General features: G+C 40.3%; 1 protein-coding gene across 4 annotated transcripts in view; it reads left to right on the top strand.

Moving 5' to 3' along the window:
* The first annotated feature begins 47 nt into the window (after nt 1-47).
* The window catches only part of XPOT (exportin for tRNA), a 168513-nt gene continuing 142557 nt past the window's right edge, over nt 48-26003 (top strand). For 2 of the 4 annotated variants that reach the window (XM_059886552.1, XM_059886553.1), the window contains exons 1-2: nt 48-250; nt 20773-20834. The gene's annotated coding sequence lies outside the window, so the exon portion shown is untranslated. The remainder of the gene's footprint in view (nt 251-20772; nt 20835-26003) is intronic. The other 2 variants (XM_059886554.1, XM_059886555.1) reach the window with 1 other exon arrangement.

Genomic DNA, 26003 nt, shown 5'->3' with positions numbered 1-26003 from the left:
CGGGTTCTCAGGGAACGTGCGCACGAGTGTGCGTGCGCGTAACCGCCACAAGCGGCGGACTCGTGAGCGCGCTGCTCCCTTGACCGAGCCTGGGCCTCAGAGAGGACGAGGATAAGAGTTCAGGCGAGAGACGGGTAACGGCCCCTCAGCTCCTGAGCCGCTTCGGCGCTTCTGTTCCCGCAGCTCTGACTATTCGGACCCTCAGGGCAGAGCGCGCCAACTCGCTGCTCCGTGGAGCTGACGTTCAGAGGTGAGCTGAGAGGCCCCTCCCTGTGAGACTGCGTCAGTGCTGATGACGTCACGTTTATTTGACGTCAGTAGTTCTTGTGCTAACATCTGGCCTGGGCTCCACCGAGCCTGAGGCGCAGGGCTAGGACTTAAGACTGCGGCCTGGAAGTGTGCTGGCTGTCACAACAAGGACTCTGTAGTCATTGCTTTCAAACCAACCCCAGTAAGTGGTTTGTAGAAGCCTCACGTGGGTAAAAGTTTACTTCTTTTCCTCATGTCTGATTTTCACCCAGTCCCACGAGTTAATTCTCGCCTCTGTGGGTTTCTAGTCATCTCAAGTTCGTGCTAACGAAAGGGCTTCCGAGCAGAGCTGCTCCTGGGCTTGGCCATACTTCATTAGGCTTCCTTAAAAAGTTCTCAGAATGAAGTCTACCTTAATGTAACTTCTGTTAAAGAATCTGAATTGATCCACTTTGCCATTCAGGTTAATTGCAAATTTTTCTGACATTTAAGAAACTCCATAACCCAGCTCATGTGTGTGTCCCCTGCTTGAGACACTACCCACTGCTCACTTAGCTTTTACTTTTCTCTTTCCTTGTACATGTTTATTTATTTTATACTATTTAGTTATATTGTGTTTAGTCACATAAATTTACATGTCTTTTTCCTCTACGAAGTGGTGATTTCCCTAAAGCAGAATCTAGGGTTCACTAACCTTTATAATCTTCATCATGGATGGCACAATGGTGTTCCTTAATCAAATGAGGGACTTGCCTGTTTTCATTTTGTTGGTCAAATGAGATCTCTTCTGCCATTGTTATCTTTTAATATAACAAATCCCATAATTTGATTTTAATGAATATATAGTGTATGTGTTGCTTGCTCTCAAGAATATAATTGAGTAAGATCAACTCTGTTAATGATACAAGGCAGAATTTTATATGTTATAAAGGTAAAAAGGGAGGCAGCAGTGGTGTCTTTTTGGAAGAATCAAGGCTTCCTGGAAGACAATGTGATGGTTCTAAATGAATGAGTAGAAAAGTAAGTAATCAAAAAAAAAATGTAGTACTAGCCCCAGAACCGACAGACAGTAAAAGACAGTTTTAAAGCTCATAAATATACTCAAGATATGTAAGAATTCTTTAGATAGTAAAGGTAGCATCATAGATGAGTGGGGAAAGGAAAACTGAATTAATAGTGAAGGAGACATGATTATGGGGAAGAAAAAAAACTTTCCCCCTGTATCCTACAACAAAAAATAATTGCATATGTAAAAAACAAAATCGTAAACAAACTAGAAAGAAATACAAGTAAAAATTTAATTGATCTAGAAATAGAAGAACGTAATTACGAAAGAATTGGAAGAAGTTACAATTACAAGAAGGGATTGAATTGTTTGTAAAAATTTCAAGAAAACACTGCCATCCTGGGGGAAAGATCTTTGTAACTGTGTCAGGCAGAGGTCTGATGTGCTTAACATATCAAGATCTAGTCATCAGAGAAATGCAGATTATTATATTTTTCACCTACCAGATTTTGTAAAAATATTTTTTATATGCTGGTAAACATACAGGGACTCTGTTCTTATACCTTACAGATGGGAATGTAACTTGGTATGACCTTCCTGGAAAACATTTGGCAATATATATTAAGGTTGTATGTTAGTCGCTCAATCGTGTCCAACTCTTTGTGACCCCATGGAGTGTAGCCTGCCAGGCTCCTCTGTCCATGGAATTCTTCAGACAAGAATACTGGTATGGGTTGCCATTTCCTTCTCCAATATATTAAGGTTAAATGAGAGTATATGCACAGTGTCTAAAACACTAAGAGTAGATGCTTAATAAATATTAGTTAACACTTACTGTTGGAGAAGGCAATGGCACCCCACTCCAGTACTCTTGCCTGGAAAATCCCATGGATGGAGGAGCCTAGTAGGCTGCAGTCCATAGAGTTGCTAAGAGTCGGACACGACTGAGCAACTTCACTTTCCGTTTTCACTTTTATGCATTGGAGAAGAAAATGGCAACCCACTCCAGTGTTCTTGCCTGGAGAATCCCAGGGACGGGGGAGCCTGGTAGGCTGCCGTCTATGGGGTCGCACAGAGTCGGACACGACTTAGCAGCAGCAACAACACTTACTATTATTGTTGTTGCTTTTATCGTTCACAACATCCAACCTGTTAATCAGCAGAGCACCTAGAATAATACCTTGAACTTATTTAATAATAGCCAATTATTTGACCTGCAAAAGAGTTTACTCAGAAATAGCCAGAGGAATTGCAGTTCAGGTAATGGAAACTATGGTGGATCACAGGCAAGTCCAGAGGACATGGAAGGGCTTCCATGGTGACTTAGATGGTAAAGAATTTACCTGCAAGGCAGGCAGCCTGGGTTCGATCCTTGGGACAGGAAGATCCCGTGGAGAAGGGAATGGCTACCCACTTCAGTACTCTTGCCTGGAGAATTCCATGGACAAAGGAGCCTGGCAGGCTACAGTCCGTGGGGTCGCAAAGAGTTGGACACAACTGAGCGACTGAACTGAACTGAAGGGGCTGTCATAACTAAATAGTTCTCGGGAGGAAGCAGGGAGTTCAAAGTATGGGCTATGGAGGCTTTTCATTGTTTGTGGTGCTACAGTCTTTGATTGGGCAGTGGTTGGCCAGAAAGATGGTTTTATTCTTCCTGCTAAATAGTAAAGTAGGCAATACCTTCCTGTGGGAAAGAGGTAGGGGTATGTCTCTTACAGTTTGGAATAACTGATGATGCACAGCCATGAGAGCTCTCCCTTATAGACATATTCTGACTCCAGCTTCAGCTGAGGTTCTTTATTTCTACAAACTTAATGGATGTTTATTAATGTCTATTTATATTTGATTGGCTGATTCTCCTTGTCTTACAGGAATTTTGTAGGAAAAAGATACTGAGTCAGTGACATGATAGGCTATTAAGATATTGATGCTGTAAAGATACAAGTTACCTTAAAGGATCAGCTGGTTCAGTCTATTAGCAAGACACTTTGGACAGTAGCAATAAATGTTAGCTGTTGACGATATGCTTGCCATCTACTGCTGCATATTAAATAACCCCGAAACTTAGTGACTTTTGTTGTTGTTGTCGTTCAGTCACTAAGTCATGTTCAACTCTTTGCAGTCCCATGGACTGCTGCTTCTTGACCTGCATACAGGTTTCTCAGGAGACAGGTAAGGTGGTCTGGTATTACCATCTCTTGAAGAATTTTTCAAAGTTTGTTGTGATCCACATAGCCGAAGGTTTTCACGTAGTCAGTAAAGCAGAAGTAGATGTTTTTCTGGAATTCCTTTCCTTTCTCTATGATCCAACAAATGTTGGCAGTTTGATCTCTGGTTCCTCTGCCTTTTCTCAACCCAGCTTATACATCTGGAAGTTCTCAGTTCACATACTACTGAATCCTAGCTTGAAGGATTTTGAGCATTACCTTGCTAGCACTTGAAATGAGCGGTAGTTTGAACATTCTTTAGCATTGCCCTTCTTTGGGACTGGAATGAAAATGGACCTTTTCCAATCCTGTGGCTGATTTATTGAGTGCAGCACTTTAACAGTATCCTTTTTTAGGATTTGAAATAGCTCAAGTGGAATTACATCACCTCTACTAGCTTTGTTCATAGTAATGCTTTGTAAGGTACACTTGACTTCACACTCCAAGATATCTGACTCAAGGTAGTGACCACACCATCATGGTTATCTGGGTCATTAATACTTTTTTGGTACAGTTCTGTGTATTCTTGCCACCTCTTCTTAATCTCTTCTGCTTCTGTTAGGTCCTTACCCTTTCTGTCCTTTATCTGATCAAATAACCCCAAAACTTAGTGACTTAAGAAAGTAAAAATCATATATTCCCTCTCACGATTTCTGTGAGTCAGGAATTCAAGAGTGTCTCAATTGGGCATTTCTGTTTTAGTGTTTCATAAGGTTACAGTCCAATGTTGGCTAGGGTTGTGGTCATCTAAAGACTTATTTGAAGCTGGAGAGGCTGCTTTCAAAGTGACTTCACACATCCAGCAGTTGTCACAGACTGTTGGCCACATGGGTCTCTCCATGGGATGGCTTGAGTGCCCTGCTCATAGCATGGCCACTGGCTTGTCCTCGAGCATGTGATCAATCTGATAGACCAAAGCAGAAGCTGCACTACTTTTTATGACATAGTCTTGGAAATCACACTCGGCCACATTCAAGGCCATCCCTGATTGAATTTGAGCAGACTAGGGAAGGGCACAAAGGCTAGGCAGTAAGGTTCAAAGGAGGCCACCCTGGAAGCTACCACAGATGCCGATGACATTTCCAGCATGGAGAATTATCTGTCTTCGTGAAAATATCTAAGGATGGAAGCTCTTAACTGACCCTTTTTAGTAATATTGCTTAAGAAGTTGTCCCTTAATTTCAGCCCTAATCTTTCCTGTTAACTCTAGAAAAGACCACTGATGTGATGCTGCTCTTTACAGAGTCTTTGAAATATCCCTACTGACAATGCCAGTGACAAAACTATTTTAGTGATAACAACCCATTTTGGGGGCAAAATGATATTTAAAATCATTCATTCATTGATCCAAGTTTTTTTTTCATTCATTTGATAAACAGTTGATTAATTTTTGTGTGTTGAAAATGCATATAAAAGAACATATACCAAAACTAATTTTACAGTTTAATGATTATTCCAGTTAATTCCTACCCCAGTTTTTAAGTATTTCAGCTTACTTTCTTTTTGCTGATTTGTTTTCTTGACTTTCACTTTTTTCACTTTTCTTGACATTATGCTAATATAATAGTAAAATTGTTATTGATTTAGCACTTACTATATACTACGTCTTTAACGTATGACTAATCTTCCAACAGATCTTCACGGCAGGTATAGTTATTACCATTTGATTACAGAGAATTTAAGTAACTTGTTCAAAGTACTCACAGCCAGTAACTGGCAGGGTGGGATGCAAACCAGGATCTGTCTCTCTTTTCTTTATAACATGGCTTCTGTTTGTGAGGTATCCCCTTATGCATATGCCTCCTACCTAAGAGGTAAGAGACTTCCACATTGTTACTCAGGCATTTTCAAATTGTTTCTGCAGTTAGCTCCCTTTTTATATGGATAGTAGGGATGAGAGGTCTGATTTCAATGAGAAGTCTTTCTTAATTTACTAAGAAGAACCAGATATTTGATATGGAACAACCTCTTTCACTTTCTACTTAGATTATTTACTAAAAAAATACCATACAGTTAACAATATATAGCTCTTTAGCACCTAATTTTCAATTAAATTACTCTCCCTGTTGTATATTTTAAAAATCTGACCAATAACAGCTCCCCTTTTTTTTACACTTAATTAGCTCTTGCCATTTTGTCTTTCTACCCATAAATATAATATGATTTTGAAGTCATAAGGTGGAAATTATGTAGGGTAGTGAGTTGAAAAAGAAAACCAAACTTCAAGAGAGAAAGCATATTTTAAATCTGTGCTCTGAATAACCATTGCCTAGAATTGATACGGAGCTGCATTGTGCAGTATGGCAGTCACTAGCAATATGTGGCTGTTTACATTTCAGTGAGAAACTAAATAAAATTTAAAATTTGGCTCTTCTTCAAATGCTTAGCAGGCACCTATGGCTAGTGGCTACCATATTGGAGAGCACAGACACTGAATTTTTTTTTTTTTTTTTTTGGCTGTGCCTTGTGGTGTGCAGGATGTTAGTTCCAACCAGGGATGGAAACCATAACCCCAGCATTGGGAGCTCGGAGTCTTACCCACTGGACCACCAAGGAAGTCCCTGAAGTATCTGTCATCACACAAAGTTCTGTTGAACATGCTGGAAAGAAACAAGGTCATAAGAAAGAATTTCACAGTTAAAAAAAAATAAGCCAAAAGGAAAAGAACAGAAGTTCTGTTATTTTAATCATATTTCATACTTTCTTCTTGATTTTCTCCATATTTATGTTTTCTCTTTAAAATGTTATGTGTATATGTGTATATATATATATATATATCAGTTCAGTTCAGTTCCTCAGTTGTGTCTGACTGTTTGCAACCCCATGGACTGCAGCACGCCAGGCTTCCCTGTCCACCACCAACTCCCGGAGCTTACTCAAACTCATGTCCGTAGAATCGGTGATGTCATCCAACCAGCTCATCCTCTGTCACCCCTTCTCCTCCCACCTTCAATCTTTCCCAGCATCAGGGTCTTTTCCAATGAGTCGGTTCTCCGCATCAGGTAGCCAAGGTATTGGAGTTTCAGCTTCAGCATCAGTCCTTCCAATGAATATTCAGGACTGATTTCCTTTAGGATGGACTGGTTGGATCTCCTTGCAGTCCAAGGGACTCTCAAGAATCTTCTCCAACACCACAGTTCAAAAGCATCAATTCTTCTGCACTCAGCTTTCTTTATAGTTCAACTCTCACATCCATACATGACTACTGGAAACACTATAGCTTTGACTAGACAGACCTTTGTTGGCAAAGTAATGTCTCTGCTTTCTAATATGTTGTCTAGATTGGTCATAGCTTTTCTTCCAAGGAGTAAGCGTCTTTTAATTTCATGGCTGCAGTCACCATCTGCAGTGATTTTGGAGCCAAAAAAAAAAAGTAAAGTCTGTCACTGTTTCCACTATTTCCCCATCTATTTGCCATGAAGTGATGGGACTGGATGCCATGATCTTAGTTTTTTGAATGTTGAGTTTTAAGCCAACTTTTTCACTCTCCTCTTTCTCTCTCATCAAGAGGTTCTTTAGTTCTTCTTTGCTTTCTGTCATCAGGGTGGTGTCATCTGCATATCTGAGGTTATTGATATTTCTCCCAGCAATCTTGATTCCAGCTTGTGCTTCGTGATGTACTCTGCATATAAGTTAAATAAGCAGGGTAACAATATACAGCCTTGATGTACTCCTTTTTCTATTTGGAACCAGTCTGTTGTTCCGTGTTTAGTTGTAACTGTTGCTTCCTGACGTGCACACAGATTTCTCAAGAGGCAGGTCAGGTGGTCTGGTATGCCCATCTCTTTCAGAATTTTCCACAGTTTATTGTGATCCACACAGTCAAAGGCTTTGGCATAGTCAATAAAGCAGAAATAGATGTTTTTCTGGAACTCTCTTGTTTTTTCGATGATCCAGCAGATGTTGGCAATTTGATCTCTGGTTCCTCTGCCTTTTCTAAAACCAGCTTGAACATCAGGAAGTTCACGGTTCACGTATTGCTGAAGCCTGGCTTGGAGAATTTTGAGTATTACTTTACTAGCGTGTGAGATGAATGCAATTATGCGGTAGTTTGAGCATTCTTTGGCATTGCCTTTCTTTGGGATTGGAATGAAAACGGACCTTTTCCAGTCCTGTGGCCACTGCTGAGTTTTCCAAATTTGCTGGCACATTGAGTGCAGCCCTTTCACAGCATCATCTTTTAGGATTCGAAATAGCTCAATTGGAATTCCATCACCTCCACTAGCTTTGTTCGTAGTGATGCTTTCTAAGGCCCACTTGACTTCGCATTCCAGGATGCCTGGCTCTAGGTGAATGATCACACCATCATGGTTATCTGGGTCATGAAGATCTTTTTTGTATAGTTCTTTTGCGTATTCTTGCCACCTCTTCTTAATGTTTTCTGCTTCTGTTAGGTCCATACCGTTTCTGTCCTTTATTGTGCTCATCTTTGCATGAGATGTTCCTTGGTATCTCTAATTTTCTTGAAGAGATCTCTAGTCTTTCCCATTCTGTTGTTTTCCTCTATTTCTTTGCATTGATTGCTGAGGAAGGCTTTCTTACCTCTCTTTGCTGTTCTCTGGAACTATGCATTCAAATGAGTATGTCTTTCCTTTCTCCTTTGCCTTTAGCTTCTCTTCTTTTCTTAGCTATTCACACACACAAAATAATTACAGCTAAATTTATTGAGTACTTAATAAATTCCAGAAACTGTACTAATTGCCTTCTGTGTATTAACTCATTTAATCCTTAGAACAATGTTATATTCATTATGGAAAATATTTTTTAAAGAGAGAAAACCAACCTTAATCCGCAAACCCAGAGGTAATCACTGTTGACATTTCTGGTGGACACTGTGGTATGCTGCCTGGAGCTTAGGATACAGCTGCCAGGAATCTTGGCTGCTGATGACTCACACTTGAGTTGTTCTCCAGAATTACCTTCTGTGAAGGCAACTGCCTCACACTAGGTTACATCCCCGCCCTGGGGACAGCCCACATCCCATGACCGGTCACTTGTAAAGGTACAAGGCACAGTCCCTCAAAGATAAATAGTTGCTTATTTTTAAAAAAATGGGGGGTGGGTTCAGTGTGGGCTAGATCCCTGGTGGGAGATACTGCATGCTGCAACTCAGATCCAATGCAGCCAAAATAAATTTTTTAAAAAGGTACAAGGGACAGTCTGAGACATGCGGCTTCAGAACTCACCTCGTACACAAAGCTTCTGTGCCATCTGCCCTGTGGTTCACCCTCTCCCTCTGCCCAGTCCTGCCTCCCCTACAGGTGCTGCCTCTCAGACTATTCTGTGCTAAACCACCTGCATACAAATCTCTGCCCCAGAGTCAGTTTCCTGAAAAACCCAACCTCAGTCAACATTTCAGAGGATCAGTTCCAGCTTTTTTATTTTTGCATATATTTATGTAACTTTAAAAAAACCTATCCAAACTTAGGTCACCCCAACAACTTTGATGTTTTCTCATCTGTTGTTTTGTATGTTAACTTTCAGTTGATAACATTTTATGAATAATTTTGCATGCCACTAAGTATTTTTTTATACCACAGTTTGTATAAAAACTGAGCATGTATTACATGCTCCCCAGGATTCATGTAATACATTATACTCAGTCTTACATTCTTGAATATTTTTATGTTTCCTGGTTTTCACTGTGGCAAACCCTGTAACTTAGACCAACATTCATCCCCAACTTCTCTCTCACTTGCCTGCCTATGGGATGGGAAAACCAAATGTTCCCATGTATTTTGTTTTCCTAACCTTGCTAGGAGTGGTGTAAATTCCATCCTTCAAGAAGTCAGCTGAAGATTTCTGAAGTTGAAGGGAAGTTCCAGGAAACCTTTTGCCTTCCAAATAAAATTGCACAGCCAAAAATGGTATCATCTCCTCCCTGTTCTTTCTGCTTGGTAAGGAATAGGATGTCTGGAGCTGTGGTAGCCATCTTTCATCCACGAGTAAAAAGTCAAGAAAATGAAGGGCTTCTGGCCTTAAGGTCATTGAACATTTAACCCAAGGGACTTCCCCAATGCAGGAGATGTCAGTTCAATCCCTGGTTGAAGATCTTGCATACTGCAACTAAGACCCGATGCGGTCAAAATACATTTTTTAAAAAAGCAACTACCTATCTCTGGACTTCTCATTATGATGAGGAAAAAAACTATATTTTTAAAAATGTGCTTATGTTTGGATTTTCTGTTACTTATAGCTGAAATAATTTATAAATGTCACTATCCTTGATGTTCATGATTAGAAGTAATACAGTGATAAACACTTGAATAGCAATGGTTTAACCTAAAAGTCAGGGGAGAAGAATCAGGATCCTTCTCTTCCAGCGTTTCTTCTTTTTGACCTTGTGCAGCTCTGTCCTTAACCATCCTATTTTCCTTTTCTTGTGGGGACCAGAAAAGGCGATAGTAGTTAGAAAAGGAAATAGACCTTTTATAGATCACGATCATATCTCTTCAAATAGGATATTTTAGCAAAGGCAGCATGCCATTGAGTTCATACCCACCACTGCAGAATCAGCAAGAGTTTTTTGGAGCAGGTGTTGCATGAACTGGGTTGCATTAAATGCATTAATTTTCTCTACGTGCTGTGCTTAGTTCTTCAGTCATGTCCGACTCTTTGCAACCCCATGGACTGTAGCCCATCAGGCTCCTCTGTCCATGGTGGTTCTCCAGGCAAGAATACTGGAGTGGGTTGCCATACCCTCCTCCAGTGGATCTTCCCAACCCAGGAATCAATCCCAGGTCTCCTGCACTGTAGGCAGATTCTGTACCATCTGAGTCATGCTGCTGCTGCTGCTGCTAAGTCGATTCAGTCGAGTCCGACTCTGTGCGACTCCATAGACAGCAGCCCACCAGGCTCCCCCGTCCCTGGGATTCTCCAGGCAAGAACACTGGAGTGGGTTGCCATTTCCTTCTCCAATGCATGAGAGTGAAAAGTGAAAGTGAAGTCGCTCAGTCGTGTCTGACTCTCAGCGACCCCATGGACTGTAGCCCACCAGGCTCTTCCATCCATGGGATTTTCCAGGCAAGAGTACTGGAGTAGGGTGCCATTGCTTTCTCCGTCTGAGCCATGAGGAAAGCCCAGTTTTCTGTATATTTGTCTGGAAGTCATTAAGGTCTCTAAGGTTGGGATATTTTATCCTTTGAGGATAAACAGAGAATCAAAGATGAACTTTGAAGTGAAAGGAGCAGTGCTAAATTACAAAGCAGATGTGAAGATTGTGTTTGATTTCAGCTTTCTAGTGGCAGGCACTTGACATTGGCAAAACCTAAATCTAGTGAGTCTACCTCCATGACTCCCATTTACCCTGTCTTGAGGCTGTTTCTAATTTGACAGCTATAGAAACCTCAGACTGGCTGGTTCGAGTTCAAAGCATGGGAATACTTTACAGGTCTGAGGGAATCAGAGTATCTAAGACCTGGGGTGTCAAAGATAGAGATGCTCTAGCTCATTCCCACTAGTGTCTTTAGGATGGAAGATGGCTCTAGATCTGGCCAGACTGCCAGCAAGTTGCTACAAACTAGACTTCCATTCATGAGCATGAACTAAAACTGGCCTGACAAAAGCAGCAGAGTGACAAGGCAGCCTAAGGAAATCATGTATCTAATAAGGGGATAATATTCAGAATCTATAAGGAACTCTTACAACTCAACAACATCAAATAGAATCCACTTTAAAAATGGGCAAGAAGATACACAAATGGCCAAAAAGCATATAAAAAGATGCTTAACATCACTAGTGATTAGAGAAATGCAAATCAAAATGGCTACAATTGAAAGCAAACAAATAGAAAATAACAAATGTTGGCGAGGATGTGGAGAAATTGGAACCCTTGTGCCCTGTTGGTAGGAACATAAAATGGTACAGCCCCTATGGAAAACAGTGTGCTGCTGACTCAAAAAATTAAAATAGAATTACCATATGATCCAGTAATCCCCCTTCTAGGTATACATCCAAAAGAACTGAAAGGCTTTCAAAGAGGCACTTACACACCCATGTTAGTAACAGCATTATTCACAATAGCCAAAAGGTGGAAGCAAACCAGGTGTCTATAAATAGATGAGTGATGAAGAAAATATGGTATATGCATACAGCAGAATATTTTTCAGCCTTAAAAAGGACGGGAGGGAGGGATTCCTGTCACATGCTACAACATGGATTATAAGGACATTATGCTAAGTAAAATAAACCAGTTGAGAAAAGACAAATATTCAATTACATTTATGTGAGGTATCTAGAAGAGTCAAATTTACAGAGACAGAAAGTAGAATTGCAATAGTTGCGAGTGGCTGGGAGAGGGGAATGGGGATTTGCTGTTTAAGGAGTATAGAGTTTCAGTTTTGCAAAATGAAAATATTCTGGAGATGGTTGCACAATAATGTGAATGTACTTAACACTTAGGAGGGATGGAGAAAGAAAAGTAGATCAAGATCACAGGGTCCCTCAATGCCTAAGATACATATTTACTATCTTGGTCCCTTATTTGATGACCCTTGCAAATAATATTACTCATGGCACAGTGTGTATTTCGGTATTTCTTTGGTGTATTTGGTGCATGAAATAGGACCCACTCAGATCATGTTAAGCAACAGGAGATTTAATACAGGGAATCAGGAGCTTACAGAGTTACTGGAAAGTCTGAAGAGATAAAAGTGGGGCCTCCAGGAGTGCTTACTAGGACAAGACTGCTGGGCTGGTTTACCAGGCAAGAGGCGATCTCTGCTGTAGACAGAGAGCTGGGGCGTCCGGGGACACCTTTGGTGCTGTTGAGTTCAAAGACTCAACACTGTCACTGTTATCAGGAAGCCACCGCTGCTCCTGGGACTACCTCTCAGCATCCATGAAGTTAGTACCTAGACTAATTAGTAAAGCCCAGCGTGTTCACAGCTGAGTTTACTGGCAGAAACAGAGCAGGTGGCTCCAGCCTTCCATCCATCTTCCAAGTGCTTCTAATTGGCAGAAGCAGAACCCTAACTGCACGGAGATGGGGGAGGTGTGGTTTTTATTCTTCTTTAACACCTGCAGAGCGCTGAAGAATTGATGCTTTCGAACTATGGGGCATAGTCTTCTCCAGAAGACTCTTGAAAATCCCTTGGACAGCAAGGAGATCAAACCAGTCAATCCTAAAGGAAATCAACCCTGAATACTCATTGGAAGGACTGCTGCTGAAGCTGAAGCTGGAATACTTTGGCCACCTGATGTGAAGAGCCAACTCATTGGAAAAGATCCTGATGCTGGGAAAGATTGAAAGCAAAAGAGGGCAACAGAGGATAAGATGGTTAGATGGCATCACCGATTCAATGGACATAAACTTGGGCAAACTCCAGGATGGTGAGAGACAGAGGAGCCTGGCATGCTGCAGTCCATGGGGTTGCAAACAGTTGGACACCATTGGTGACTGAATAACAACAATGACACCTGCAGTCTCAGAAACACTAGAGGACTTCCCTGGTGGTCCAGAGGTTAGGAATCTGCCTTGTAATGAAGGGGACATGGGTTTGATCCCTGGTTGGGGAACTAAGATCCCACATGCCACAGAGCAGCTACTGAGCCCACGTGCTCTGGAGCTCACCTGTCACAACTAGAGAGTCTGCACCTCAGCAAAAGATCCTGCATGACACAACTAAGACCCGACCCAACCAAATAAATATTAAAAAGAAAAGAAATACTAGAGGTTTGGCATAAATGCTGAGAGCCAGTTCAGAGCACCCATCACAACTGGGTTGTGGCTTTAGGCTCCTTCCGCCTCTTCTTGTCTTTGGCCAATTCCTTATTCCTTTACTTGAGAAATCTCTGACACTCCCTTCTCTACCTCCACCCCTACAGAATGGAATGCCCTTTGTGAACTTCCCTAGGTCTTAGCTCTAGCTGTGTGACCTGTGTAGTTCTCTATATCATAATAGCCCGGTTTCTTCTTTCGAGCTTCCCTGGTAGCTCAGCTGGTTAAGAATCCGCCTGCAATGCAGGAGACCCCTGTTCGATTCCTGGGTCGGAAAGATCTGCTGGAGAAGGGATGGGCTACCCACTCCAGTATTCTGGCCTGGAGAATTCCATGGACTATCGGTGGGGTCGCAAAGAGTCAGACATGACTGAACGACTTTCGCTTTATTCTTCAACTAGACTATAAATGCCTTAAAGGTAGAAACTTGGTGTATTATTTGTTAAGAATAATAAGTAGTTCCTATATTATAACATCCCAAATAGCGTTTCTTTTCCTGTTTTCTTTGCTCCATACTTTTGTGTGCTGATATTTATATGGTAAAAGCAAAAAAAGGTAACTTTCTGGCTTTTTGGCAGAGCAAAGAGTAGTTCCACCAATACTCTCTCTATATGTATCCTTATTTGACTGTCTGTGTACCTATATAGGTACAACTATACTCCAATAAAGTGAAAGTCGCTCAGTCGTGTCCAACTCTTTGTGACCCCATGGACTGTACAGTCCTTGAAATTCGCCAGGCCAGAATACTGGAGTGGATAGCCTTTCCCTTCTGCAGGTGATCTTCTCAACCCAGGGATTGAACCCGGGTCTCCCGAATTGCAGGTGAGTTCTTTACCAACTGAGCCACAAGGGAAGCCCCATATTCCAATAAAAATTAATTTTAAAAATACTTGAAGTTCTAAACTTCCAGAACTTCATGAATAAATTCTACTTTGTTTTTCACTTAATAATTATTACTTCTGTATAGTAAAACTTTCTTCACTCTCTGAAGTCTAAGCTTCTGTGGGATTTCAATTTTGTTTCCTCATATCTTCCATGATACCTAGTCCAGTGTCCTGCATAGTACGAAACAGGCTCTTAAGAGGTAAAAAATAAATATATAGATTGAGATCTTTCCAAGGGGAAATATTCATCAAGTTTTCTCCTCTTTACTGTCATATGTTACTTTCTTTTGGGGGTGACATTCAAATGTAATTTAAGTATGCCTCCAAGAAATCAGACCTCAACATTTTTGGAAATGTTTCTGTAGTCAGAGCTGAGATTCTTTTCCTCAGAGCAGGGCTGTGTTCACTGCCCAATTGTCTATTCCTGTGACTGAATGTGAAAAGGTTTCTTTTATGAAAATTGTGTTGCATGCATATAAAATACTCTTGGCCTGTGGATAATGCCAGATATAGTAGGGAGTTTTCTCTAGGGGACCAGTTTTTATTCTGCTCCCTGTCTCTTAACACAGGGCAGTCATAAAATCACAAGATCATTCAACAGTTTTTCTCAATCTGGGAGGAATCACTTTTTTAGGAAATGAAGTTTAAAAAGAAAAAAAAAAAGGAAATAAAATTCTCTCTAAACATATAAATAACCTATGGACAAGGCATAATGTTTCTAAAACTTTGACTTACGTCAGTTGTTCAGTCTCAAGAAAAAAATTACCATGAATGCAGATTAAATAAAGCCCAAAAGCATGTGAAAGGGAAAGAAAATAAGTACCTTTTTAAAAAATAATTATATTTAGCTGCTATTTTACATTATAGCTTCCCTGGTGGCTCAGATGGTAAAGAATCTGCCTGCAATGCAGGAGACCTGAGTTCAATCCCTGGGTCAGGAAAATCCCCTGGAGAAGGGAATGGCAACCCACTCCAGTATTCTTGCCTGGAGAATATCATGGACAGAGGAGCCTGGCTGGCTAAGTCCATGGGTTCACAAAGAGTCAGACACAACGAAGTGACTTTCACTTTGATATTCCATTCTAGGGGAAGAGCAAAATTCACCTCTGGAGTAAATGGAGATTCAGTTTGAGGAGAGAAAAAAAAAAAGCCTTTGGGATTGTGAGCTAGTCTCTATGGGGACGATTTGACAATGAGAATTTTTAATACTCTGTTTGGAGTAATAAAATTACAGTGATTTGGACCTGTGGAACTCAGAAAAGAGATGAAGGAGAAGGAAATCTGAGCAAAATGGCAGCAGGCAGTACCTGAGAAGAAAATATAGTGGTAAATTCCCTGTGTTGAAAATAACCATAGAACTTTTGAATACTTATATTTTCTGTCCTGTGCTTACAGTATACTAATTCCTCTTGTAATTCTCAGACTTTCAGTAAGTCTTTTATGAACAACCACTTGTACAGAATGGTGCTTGGGGAGTAAATGAGGGGGCAGTGGTGACAAGTGGGATGAAGTGGGGCAAAGAGGAGACAGCAGCCACTAAAAAGCAGAAATTTAGAAACGATCGAGAATTCCTTCTTAACCTTGGGGTAACCTTGGGGACTCATAACCTCTGTATTAAAGAGCCAAGTAAACCTAGAGGCCTGGGACACTTGAGGTCTTTTGACGCTACACATGAAAGGTTAAAGCCTGATCCCCAAGCAACAGGAACAACCCCCAGATTGTGCAGGATCTGCCTGGATGGGCTGAGGTGCTCTTTAAGGACTTGAATACAGAGAATTCATAGAGAAAATTGGAGACTGATATTAAGACCCATTCATCTCACTGAAGAAACTGCATATTTAGAAACAAGAACAACAAAACAGAACTCTGTAACCTGTTCACATGTGGATCTGTGCATTCTTAGTAACTGTCACCATGGTAGCAAGGCAGTTTGACAGGGTGCCTTCTTAGCACAGTATATACAAAGGAGAGAGATAACAGCTCATCATGTACTGTCTTATACCTTCCTTATTTATTTGTGTTGATCCTGTACCTCTGACTATTAGCCTTTGACACTTCTCGTCCTGATAGCATCAAACACAGTGCTAAGAATATATTAGGCACTAAAACACATATACTGATTGACTGAATTGAATACATTATATTTCTGCTGTGTCTTCCTTTCTAAGCTATAGAGAGAGTCACCCAGCAGAAATTTGATTTTAAAAATGACTCCTGGGAATTCCCTGGCAGTCCAGTGGTTAGGAGTCTGCACTTTCACTGCCGAGAGGGTGGGTTCAGCCCCTGATTGGGGAATTAAGATCCTATAAGCCTTGCAACAATCCCCCCACCCTGAAAAAAAAAAAGAAAGAAAAAAAACCTCCTATGTTTATCTAGAGGATCGAAACTAGGCCATTTTCCTAATTGGACTGACCCAACGTGCATTTCAGATTGGAGGGGGTGAAAGGACAAAGATTAGGTCCTCTAAGACTCTTTATCTTATTAGAAGACTAACATGTGAATAGTAGATAGATGAGTAAGTAAATTCACTTGCACTAGTAAGACCGTTCAAGGCCCAGAGGCTTTTTGTGAAGACTTGCAGTGCTGTTTTCTGCTTGGATGCAAAGACAAGGTTGGCAGCAGTTCCTGAGTGAGTAATGTCAGGCCTGGGTTAAAGCCCAGAGGACAGGGAGTTCCCCAGATTTGAACTTCAAACTGAGAAGGCTTTTTGGGCATCTTATATTCAATGAACACTCAGCCTGGGAAGCCTTCTTATTATAATGTTTTGAATGAATGATAATTTTTAGTGTAGCCTTTTCCCTAATATATTCTTACATTTCATTTTAATTTTTCATCTGTATAATTGCCCTGCATGTCAATGACTTTCATTTCTACTCTTAATGTTTTGTTATTTCACATTTCTTTTTTAAAGTATTTAAATGTGGACATAACCTCTTTGTTTTAATAGCCAGGGGGAGTGCCTAAATTTGCCACTTTTAAATCTGGGTTCCTGTAGTTTCAACAGATTCTCAGCATGTGTCACCTCCAGCTTACAGATTGATATTCCAGTCATGTTTGAGGCTGAAAACAGCTGCAAGAATTTGTCCTTAGAATTCTTTAGCAGTTGCTTCCAGTTGATAAAGTCCAAATTTGGCTGGTCAGTGGATCAGCTACTGGAATGTGATTATCGTCGTGATATCACCCCACTGGGACAAACCACATGGGACCAGCCTCTCATGGGACAAGCTGCGGAGGTTGCCATTGCCAGAGAGGAATAGGTTAAATCCTTCCAAACCTGCCAAGGAATTTGACCTAGTTCCTGGAAATTAGAGTGTATAGTGAAAAGTATATTTGGTTGCAAATGTGTTTCTTTCTTTCCCAAAATTACTTTTGAAACCCTGTGAGACAGGGATCTCATGGACTCAGGTACCACCATTAATAAGCTTGACTAATTCAGTATGAAGTTTGGGGAGCAGACAAATAATATGACTTCATTTTATGAAAAGAATGTTTAGGTTTATAGTGGTGAATGTTTGTGAAGACACAGCTGACATGCTTCCAGCACTCTCCTCTCCTGTTTTTTGACCCTTTGTTTAAAACAAGGGCAGGCACAGGTGCTCAGTCAGTGTTGAAGAAGTGAGGGAACAAATTTGAAAAGCTCCTCACAACATGACTCCAGCCTACTTGTCCAGTTGTCGTATATCCAACTGCCCTCTCCCCAAAACATCCAATTTATACTTTGGCAAAATAGTTACTGAGTTGCCTAAAAATCTCTCCTGCTTTCCCAGTTCTGTACCTTTGCTATTACTGTACCAGTGGCCTGGAATACTCTTCTCTCATATCCCAGAATATGAAAAAGGTTTTTCAAGCCTCATTTCAAATGCTACTTTCTTCATGAAAATTTTACTGATGATCTCAATAAGGTAAAACCAAGCCTCTTTGCCTTCTAACTCATAAAATTCTGTACCTCCTGGTCATTTATTCTCAATTATTTTATCACATAATTATCTCTATAGTTAATGTATTACAAGCTTGCCATGTAGTAATCTTAAAGATTGGCACTGGGTCTTATTCATCTTTACAGTAACTCGCACATAGTTGATACTCAGTAATTGTTGTTGTTGTTATTCAGTCACTCAGTTGTGTCCAGCTCTTTGTGACTCCATGGATTGCAGCATGCAAGGCTTCCCTGTCTTTCACCATCTCCCAGAGTTTGCTCAAACTCTTGTCCATTGAGTCAGTGATGCCATCCCACCATCTCATCCTCTGTCTCCCCCTTCTCATCCTCTGTCTCCCCCTTCTCCTGCCTTCAATCTTTCCCAGCATCAGGGTCTTTTCTAATGAATTGGCTGTTTGCATCAGGTGGCCAAAGTGTTGTAGCTTCAACTTCAGCATCAGTCCTTCTAATGACTATTCAGGATTGATTTCCTTTAGGGTTGACTGGTATGATCTCTTTGCAGTCCAAGGGACTCTAAAGAGTCTTTTCTAACACCACAGTTCAAAAGCATCAATTCTTCGGCACTCAGCTTTCCTTATGGTCCAACTCTCACATCCATACATGACTACTGGAAAAACCATAGCTTTGACTATGTGGGCCTTTGTCGGCAAAGTAATGTCTCTGTTTTTAATACACTGTCTAGGTTTGTCATAGCTTTTCTTCCAAGGAGCAAGCGTCTTTTAATTTCATGGCTGCAGTCACCATCTGCAGTGATTTTGGAGCCCAAGAAAATAAAGTCTGTTACTGTTTCCACTATTTCCCCATCTATTTGCCATCAAGTGATGGGACTGGATGCCATGATCTTCGTTTTTTGAGTGTTGAGTTTTAAGCCAGCTTTTTCACTGTCCTCTCTCAGCTTCATCAAGAGGCTCTTTAGTTCCTCTTTGCTTTCTGACATTAAGGTGGTGTCATCTGCATATCTGAGGTTATTGATATTTCTCCCGGCAGTCTTGATTCCAGCATTTGCTTCATCCAGCCCAGCATTTTGCATGATGCACTCTACATATAAGTTAAATAAGCAGGGTGACAATATACAGCCTTGATGTACTCCTTTCCCAATTTGGAACCAGTCCATTGTTCCATGTCAGTTTTAACTGTTGCTTCTTGACCTACATACAGGTTTCTCAAGAGGCAGGTAAGATGGTCTGGTATTCCCATCTCTTTTATAAGAATTTTTCAAGTTTGTTGTGATCCACACAGTCAAAGGCTTTAGCATAGTCAATGAAGCAGAAGTAGATGTTTTTCTGGAATTCTCTTGCTTTTTCTATGATCCAGTGGATGTTGGCAGTTTGATCTCTGGTTCCTCTGCCTTTTCTAAACCCAGCTTGAACATCTGTAAGTTCACATACTGTTGAAGCCTGGCTTGGAGAATTTTAAGCATTACTCTGCTAGCATGTGAAATGTGTGCAATTGTGTGGTAGTTTGAACATTCTTTGGCGTTGCCCTTCTTTGGGATTGGAACGAAAATTCACCTTTTCCAGTCCTCTGGCCACTGCTGAGTTGCCATATTTGTTGGCATATTGAGTGCAGCATTTTAACAGCATTGTTGCTTAGGATTTGAAATAACTCAGCTCGAATGCAAAAGTAGGAACTCAGTAATTAGTTGTTGAAATAATTATGGTATTCAATTTTACTAATGCTGTACTGTAAACCCCAGAAAATTTTATCAGTTTTCTTAATAGAATATAAATGTTGTTCTCATAAATGGACACTATTTAAACTCCCAAATAGATTGGAGTTGTATTTGTCAACATTTTCTTTCTAGTCAATTCTGTAAAAGATTGGAGCCCTCGTTAAGACAAAAGGACTCTCCCTGTGTTTTAAATGATGATGGACTTGTTTAGTTCTTTTAGTAACATCATTAAAATTTATATCTTGTGTTCCTCAGAGATCTTTTGAGTGTTTTTTCCCTAAGTATGTGTGTATCATTAAATGTTAATTCCTCTGATCATTCAGTTCTGTTGTTCTCACCTGTGTCACTTAAAGTTGGTATTTCCATCCATTTATCCATTTACATGTAGGGCAAAGGTCTTCATGGAGACTTTTGGAGCTGTGCTTTCTGCATATTAGTAAACATTTTTTCTACAAATGACCTTGTCTTGACACTTAATAATAAAACTAAATATTCTCTCCCGTTTTTAAATAGTTAGCTACCACCACATGCAGAGGTTGAAGAGAGAGGGGATTGAAGCACAGATTATCCAAGAATTAAGGCTGGAAGTGAAGTGAAAGCTTCCCTCTTAAAAGTAGGCACACCACTACGTGTTTTATTTCCTAAAACTTCTAGTTCTCCTGAGGAAGGCATGTAATATCTCATTCAGAAGATTCTAAAGATTTAAGACAAAAGATGCGAAGAAGTGGAAAAAACTGTCCTTTTCAAAAATTTGAGATGGTCTTTATTCTGACCGCTACCTGAGTAGCAGTCCTAAATTATAACTTTCCAAGTCTCGTAAAAGCATTATTCCTAAAATAAATGATGCTTCAGTCACACCCTCACCAGTTTTTATTTTAAATGAAATTCTGTTTTTACCACGCTTCTTCTCTTGCTTAGAGCCGTGACTCTATGTCCTCTCTTTTTGTCACTCTCTCCCCAACTCATTTCCTTCTTTTCTAATCATATTTCTATCCTTCTTCTCATTCTCTTTATTCTAAGTTATAATGTATGTACTTAAAATACTTTTACATTTTTAAAGTAATTTCATAGTCTTCCTGTCTTAATTGATGTTTTTCAGAATATCCATTTCTTATTGAAAACATCTGTTGAGCATCTGTGATCAGCCAGATCCTGAGCTAGGTAAGGAGATATAATCATAAGCAAATGATATAAGGCCCCTGTAAGGAGCTCATAGTCTACTGGAGATGGCATTTATTAAGTAAATAATAACATAATTTATTTGTCTAATAACTCAAAGTCTATGATAGAGTGGAGTCGAAGGTAGCTTTACTGAGAAAGTGAAGCTGAATTTTGTGAATACAAGTATGAATGAGGTATGAAGGGGCTTGGCATACTCCAGATAAAGAGAAAACAGGGTGGGGAAGGATGGGAAAAAAAGAGAGAAGACCAATGTGGTGGGAAAATTTTGAGCCAAGGGTAGAGTGATTTGAGGGGAGGTAGGTAGGGACCAGGACATGTAACGCCACTATGGGCTAGGTTATATATTTTGGCCTTAATCCTAAGAAAAATGAAAAAGCTATTGGGAAGTTTTAAATAAAAAGGATATAATCAGATTTTATTATTTTAAAAGTAACTGTGGAGAAATTTAAGATTCAGAAGACCCCTAAAAAGGCTATTGCTGTAACATAGGTGTTAATGATCTTGGTTTGGACTAGTAAAGATGGGAAGAAGTATGTGTTTTGAAATTCTATTGTGGACAGAATTCACAGGACTTCGCTGTGGATGAGTATAGATCTGTCCTGTCTAGAAACAGAGGGAGAAGTGAAATGACTTCTCTTGAAGTATAGGAGTCTTAATCAAGATTAATTCATGATAATACAGTAATTCATGATGGAAAGATGCAGATAAAAGAAGAGGAGACTTCAATTTATTAGAATATAAATGCCATGCCTTGAAGTCAGGGGTTTTTAATTCTTGTTTATAACTGTATCTCTAGTGGTTGGAATAGTGCCTGACACATACCTACTAAATAAATATTTGTGGAATGAATGTGTAGTGCCACAGTTACAGTACAGAAACTATCTAAGCAGTTGCCTTGGCCAAGACTCTAATTATAAGAAGAAAAATTGAGATTAAATTTACCGTCACACCTCACATTGCCCCTCTAAAGAGGTAATGAGAGAAAGCTTTGTTTTTGTTTATTTATTTACTTAATTGTTCCTGGTCTTGGTTGTGGCACATGGGATCTTTAGTTATGGCATGTGTGACCTAGTTCCCTAATCAGGGATCAAACCTAGACTCCCTGCATTGGGAGCGTGGAGTCTTAGCCCCTGGACCACCAGGGAAGTCCCAAAGCTTTGTCTTTTAATCATGGGACGCTGGAGAATTTAAGCTAAGCAGACAGCTGGTCTATAGGAATAAAGAAGGACAAAATACTTGCCTGGGCAGCTCGTCTGGGACCAGGTGAAGGTCCTCAAAGCCTAGTGGCTTTGCAGGACCACTCTGTTGGAAACCACAAAGAATCTTAGTGTATCTGAGTGTGTGGGCTAAATTCCTGACTTTATAAACGGAAATTCATTGTTGCTTGTATCACACATCTGTGAGACTTATAGACTGCCTCATCAGCAGGACCCAAGAACAAAAGCCTGTCTAGTTATCTTCCAGCTCTCCTGAACTGAATTTTCCAAGTTGAAATAGCCGAGTCTACTAGTAAGCTTCTGAGAGCAGCCAGTTCACCCGGTGTCTACTGCAGAGGCTGGAAAACTGCCACCTGCGGGACCAGTTAGCCTGCAGCCCATTATTTACGTTTTAACAGCTTTATTGAGATATAATTCACATGCCCTGCAGTTGCCCTTTCAAAGTGTACATTTCAGTGGGTTTTTTGGTGTATTTATTGAGTTGCACTATCTTCACCACAATTGATTTTATAACATTTTCATCACATATCCCCAGAAAACCCTCACCCATGAGCAGTTCCTCTCCCTGTCGCCAAAACCTGCCAGCTCTCATATTCTTTTTTGTTTTTTGTCTATAGATGTGTGTATTCTGGACGTTTCTTATAAGTGGAATCATACAATAGGTGGTTTTTTTGCAACTGGCTTCTTTCACTTAGCACGTTTTCAGGATTCATCCAGGTTGTGGCACAGCAATGCTGCTTTCTTTCTTACTGCCGAAAGAATGAAATGGATGTTTCCACATTTTGACTATGATGAATAATGCTGCCATGAACATTTGTGTACAGTGTTTTGTGTGGACATATACTTTCATTTCTCTTGGGTATATACGTAGGAGTGGAATTGCTAGATCATATATAACTCCCTGCTTAGATGTTTGAGAAACGGCCAAACTGTTTTCCAAGGCTGCTGAGAATTTTATAATTCTCACAGTAATGTATGAGGGTTGCAGCTTCTGCATATTCTTGCCAACATGTGTTATTATTTGTCTTTTTGATTATAGCCATCAAGGGGTGAGGAATGATATCTCATTAGGTTTTGTTTTGCATTTCTGTAATTTACAGTTTATTTTTATACAGTGTGAAAACTATGAATGGTTTTTACATTTTTTTAATGTTGAAAAATCAAAAGAAGAATATTTATCTGAAATTTCAATTTCAGTGTCTATAAATAAAGTTTAAGGGAAATTCAGTCTCACCAGTATATTTTGTATTGTCTGTGGCTGCTTTTCTCCCTGCAACAGAACTGAATAGTTACAACATTGACTGCATGGCCTGCAAAGCATAAAATGTTTACTGTCTGTTCATTTACAGAAAATACAGTTGCATGAGACTTGTCTACAAAATAGTTGATGAGACTGCAAAGAATATAGGATAGGAAGGAGGAAATATCACTGCCCAGTAGAAATGAATTTTAAAAAAATAAAAATAGGGGATGCAAACGAGCAGAACAAGGGAGCAAATAGGATGTTATGGGTCTTAGGGAGGCTACCATATTTTCACTTGAGTCATTATTATAAGATCCTTCCAAATCTGGGCTCTCCACATCTTGCAGTTCTCTCCCAGAGTTCCATTCTTAATCTACTTCTCTGGTTATATATTGTTCATCAGAAACCTCCAGGGATGTCCCATGCCTGCAGACCTCTTCTTCAGGAACGCTTAGCCAGTGTCCCGCATGATCTGCCACAACTTAATTTTCTGACGCTTACCTTCTATCAAAGATGTGCATGTGCTAAGTCGCTTCAGTCATGTCCAACTCTTTGTGACACTGTGGACTGCAGCCTACCAGGCTCCTCTGTCCATAGGATTCTCCAGACAAGAATACTTTACAACTGCACCACTGGGGAAGCCCTCTGTTGGAGACACCTCACCTGAATTTCAGGATTCTGTGCTTTCACTCATACTTTCTTTTCTACTTGGAATGCTTTTCTCTTCTCCAAATCCTAGACACATTTTATTATTATCATAAAATATTTCCAGCATACAGTCAGTTCAGTCAGTTCACTTGCTCAGTCGTGTCCGACTCTTTGCGACCCCATAAATCGCAGCACGCCAGGCCTCCCTGTCCATCACCAACTCCCGGAGTTCACTCAGACTCACGTCCATCGAGTCAGTGATGCCATCCAGCCATCTCATCCTCTGCCGTCCCCTTCTCCTCCTGCCCCCAATCCCTCCCAGCATCAGAGTCTTTTCCAATGAGTCAACTCTTCGCATGAGGTGGCCAAAGTACTAGAGTTTCAGCTTTAGCATCATTCCTTCCAAAGAAATCCCAGGGCTGATCTCCTTCAGAATGGACTGGTTGTATCTCCTTGCAGTCCAAGGGACTCTGAAGAGTCTTCTCCAACACCACAGTTCAAAAGCATCAATTCTTCGGTGCTCAGCTTTCTTCACAGTCCAACTCTCACATCCATACATGACCACAGGAAAAACCATAGCCTTGACTAGACGGACCTTTGCTGGCAAAGTAATGTCTCTGCTTTTCAATATACTATCTAGGTTGGTCATAATTTTCCTTCCAAGGAGTAAGTGTCTTTTAATTTCATGGCTGCAGTCACCATCTGCAGTGATTTTGGAGCCCAGAAAAATAAAGTCTGACACTGTTCCACTGTTTCCCCATCTATTTCCCATGAAGTGACGGGACCGGATGCCATGATCTTCGTTTTCTGAATGTTGAGCTTTAAGCCAACTTTTTCACTCTCCACGTTCACTTTCATCAAGAGACTTTTTAGTTCCTCTTCAGTTTCTGCCATAAGGGTGGTGTCATCTGCATATCTGAGGTTATTGATATTTCTCCCGGCAATCTTGATTCCAGTTTGTGCTTCTTCCAGCCCAGCGTTTCTCATGATGTACTCTGTATATAAGTTAAATAAGCAGGGTGACAATATACAGCCTTGACGAACTCCTTTTCCTATTTGGAACCAGTCTGTTGTTCCATGTCCAGTTCTAACTGTTGCTTCCTGACCTGCATATAGGTTTCTCAAGAGGCAGGTCAGGTGGTCTGGTATTCCCATCTCTTTCAGAATTTTCCACAGTTTATTGTGATCCACACAGTCAAAGGCTTTGGCATACTCAATAAAGCAGAAATAGATGTTTTTCTGGAACTCTCTTGCTTTTTCCATGATCCAGCAGATGTTGGCAATTTGATCTCTGGTTCCTCTGCCTTTTCTAAAACCAGCTTGAACATCAGGAAGTTCACGGTTCACATATTGCTGAAGCCTGGCTTGGAGAATTTTGAGCATTACTTTACTAGCGTGGGAGATGAGTGCAATTATGCGGTAGTTTGAGCATTCTTTGGCATTGCCTTTCTTTGGGATTGGAATGAAAACTGACCTTTTCCAGTCCTGTGGCCACTGCTGAGTTTTCCAAATTTGCTGGCATATTGAGTGCAGCAATTTAACAGCATCATCTTTCTAATATAGGGATATCTGTGCACTCATCACCAAGCTTTGTCAAATCTTTTGCCATCTTCTTTAGTTTGAAAAAAAATTGTACACTTATGAAACAATATTACCCACGTGGATACTTTTAAAATCTCCACAAATACTAAATCTTCTAAGTTCAGCCTTGTTAATGAACCCAATCAGAATTAAACTTCTTTCTGTGATTTCCTGTAACCCTTTCTTTATACCTGTACCATCTGACTTATTCTACCCTTGTAATATCTTCTTTAAGTGTTCCTTACTGTTATCATTCCCATAGAGTGGTACAAAGATGATTTTAGATAGTCCAAGGTAAAGGCATTTAAAATTTTTAGAATTGTGTTTATTTAAAAATACATATTAGAAATATGTAAGCACAAATATTTAAATATATATTTCTAGAACATCAACTCCATGGTTTCCCAGATACTCTAAACTAAGTAGAGGTACTAGAAATGATGTTAGAAAAATATGGAG

This window comes from Bos taurus, chromosome 5 (assembly GCF_002263795.3).
Source record: "Bos taurus isolate L1 Dominette 01449 registration number 42190680 breed Hereford chromosome 5, ARS-UCD2.0, whole genome shotgun sequence".
In the NCBI taxonomy this organism is placed as follows: domain Eukaryota; kingdom Metazoa; phylum Chordata; class Mammalia; order Artiodactyla; family Bovidae; genus Bos; species Bos taurus.
Note: the sequence above shows the minus strand (reverse complement) of the source record. Positions and strands in the feature narration are given on the sequence as shown.